Source organism: Papaver somniferum, chromosome 4 (assembly GCF_003573695.1).
Source record: "Papaver somniferum cultivar HN1 chromosome 4, ASM357369v1, whole genome shotgun sequence".
NCBI lineage: Eukaryota > Viridiplantae > Streptophyta > Magnoliopsida > Ranunculales > Papaveraceae > Papaver > Papaver somniferum.
This window is the reverse complement of record NC_039361.1, coordinates 1,684,792-1,687,651: the sequence shown is the minus strand read 5'-3', so window position 1 is coordinate 1,687,651 and position 2,860 is coordinate 1,684,792. Positions and strand designations below refer to the sequence as shown.

The 2,860-nt window shown below is 39.2% G+C and overlaps 1 non-coding gene across 1 annotated transcript; it reads left to right on the top strand.

The window, feature by feature from the left end:
- The first annotated feature begins 2,218 nt into the window (after positions 1-2,218).
- Positions 2,219-2,290, top strand: TRNAH-GUG. Its single transcript has one exon. It is a non-coding gene; the product is annotated as a tRNA-His (tRNA).
- Positions 2,291-2,860: the final 570 nt, after the last annotated feature.

Below are 2,860 nucleotides of genomic sequence, written 5' to 3'. Positions count from 1 at the left end.
TCAAAAATATCCTTTCTAATTCATAAATTGAACTAAAACCCTAACATTATTCATTAAAAAATTCACCCGAATTTTTTGTTTTTCAAACTTTATTCACCAAATTCAATACAAAAATTTCAATCCTTAACCATCTAAACAAACTCTGAGTACCTCAAACGGTGAAGGTCGAAGATGTCTAGTAAACTTCTGGTTTCGATTGAAGAGGGGCTGAAAAGTTCTTGATAGAAGGTGACCTCCATGAGCATTAGGTCTCCTAGAATACAGATGAATAACAACTCCATCGTATTTAGAAGAATCCAACCATTTTAGGGTTTGTTATTCTACTTGTTTCTTTAGGGCTTCTTCGGGAGTAAGTGTCATTGATGATGATCAGGATTTGTTGGTGAATCTAGATGGAGATGAGAGGATTTTGATTTTGAGAGGACTCATAAAACTGAGCGGAGGTGATCTGAATAAGGAAAACACATGAAATAAAAGAAAAAGAAGAAGCGAAAACTTATTATAAGAGAATTTTCTCTCAGAAAATGGGTGCGAGCGTGATTTTTTCTGGGGGTGGGTTTCTGTGAAAGGACAAATAGTCTCACATCGCTATAATACGCTTAATTAACTTAAATATAATATGGAAGGGCCACTCTACTCATTGCCAATTGGTTTTGAGTTGGATGCCCGCAGACTTTTAACATGGTATCAGATCGAAGCCCCAGACCCGGACCTGCGTACGCCGGGTGTAGGCCGAGTTATTAGCTGAAGTGTTTAACCTACTTTGTCACTTGTACACCCGGGATGTAGGCCAGTGCCGATACTGACCGATTTAGTCACTCACCTGTGTACACCTGTTACCGATGGACTGGTAACTCGTACGTGGGTCCACGTGTGAGACCCAGTGAGTGGCCTTACACGTGAGGGGGAGTGTGAATGGCCAAATAGTCCCACATCGCTATAATCCGCTTAATTAACTTAAATATAATATGAAAGGGCCACTCTACTCATTCCAATCGGTTTTGATTCGGATGCACGCAGACTTTTAACAGTTTCTCAGTGGAGAAATGTACAGAGAATTGGGTTTGGCTGTAGTTTTCACTTTAATCTTACGGGCGTGGATCAAATCTCAGGTCTGTCATCAACAAATACTTTTTTCCCCCATAAAGTAATGCACACAAATCTGCCATTTAGTGAACCATATTGCAATCTCACCAAAACATGGGATTACTAGTAAAAGTTCAAAAAGAACTCAAATTTATTATAATGCAACACTTGCAACATCCCGACACTAGACAATATAGAGCAAATAGTAAGTAAGATAGTGGTTTAATTAATCAGGCTTCAAATCATCCTTCACGAGAGGCACTATTGGGGATGGTGGAGGTAAAGCATTGGCAGTGGCATCGCAATATCCTCGAAGTATATCACCTTCCTCTTGAGTGAACCCCAATGACCCAAGCATAGCAGGCCAACAGTTGTGCTGGGTTATATGAATTGCTTGGCAACAGTTCCGACCTAAATGTGTTTCACCGTTGAGGAAGAATAGTAACCTCTCCTGTACATGCTTGAAGCTCGGTCAACGAGTCCCAACATTCAGAGTATGACCCATTTAATTGCAATGGAGCAGCTAAGGATATGGGCGAAGCAGTCTGAACATGTGACAAAGGTCTTGCTAGTACACCAGTAGTACTAGTTGTGTTGGAATCCATTGAGCTCAGAGTTATCACAACCAGCATTGTGATGAATTTCAACTTTGAAGAAGTTGTTAATTAAGCTGCGGCCATGGTATGCCTACGTAGTTACCCACAGAGCTAGTGAGTTCTAGTGATATAGAGAGAGAATATGGTGGAGAGATGGAGGGATGAGGGAGTTTGGTCCTATTTATAGATTATAGAGGTCTAGCTGAGGAGTGTGCGTTACATGCATAGAATCAAATTATTGGGAATGAATTTGTTAATAACATGATAATGAGATCATGGATTTAGGTGGGCGCGTTATATTCAGGGGTTACGGAAGTTGAAGTTGAAACCAAGAGGATTCACTAGCGTCATTCACTAGCTGAGTTCATGTTACGTGGTTTAAACATTCCAACGGATGAAGTAGAAAATTAACGGAATCAACTTTGCGAGCACATGGATGGACGGATGTACCTAGGCTCTTTTTTGTTTAGCTACAGTACGACCTACATTTCTTGGATTCGTTTTACTAATTAAGATTTTAGAAGACCAGCACCAATGTGGCTGTAGTTTAGTGGTAAGAATTCCACGTTGTGGCCGTGGAGACCTGGGCTCGAATCCCAGCAGCCACACATCATTCTCGTTTTTTTTATTATTTTTTTTTATCAACGTTGAATGGAATGGACAAATTTCGATGCCATGAAAGCAACGCACTGCGATTTCTTATTTTTTTGAATGTTTGAATGTCGGTATACAAGAAGAATAAAGCAACAAAACGAGAAATCAAACAACAGAAAAGAAAAAGCCACTCCAATTAATAATATGTTGAATAGATCATAAGAAAAGCCAGTATCCTTGAAGTGTTGTAGAGGAATTTAGAGAGATGTTTCAAAATTGGAACATGTCCAAATATGGATCAAGGTCACATATTAAACGACAATGATGTGCCCATGCTATTCCCCTGGTACGTACACGCTAGCATTATATTTTTGTTTGACGCCCCAATTTTCTGTAACTAACTGATACTTATATCTTGTGAACCGACTCGTTTATAAATCCCCTTATCCACACTTATGGAAGTACGAGTAAGAAGGATTTTATGAGTATTTCTTATGAGTATATGCTGAAAGTAATTATCGGTTATTTAGATTATATAATTACCACTTAAAAGTAATCAGATTGGGAAATGAGATGCTAGAGGA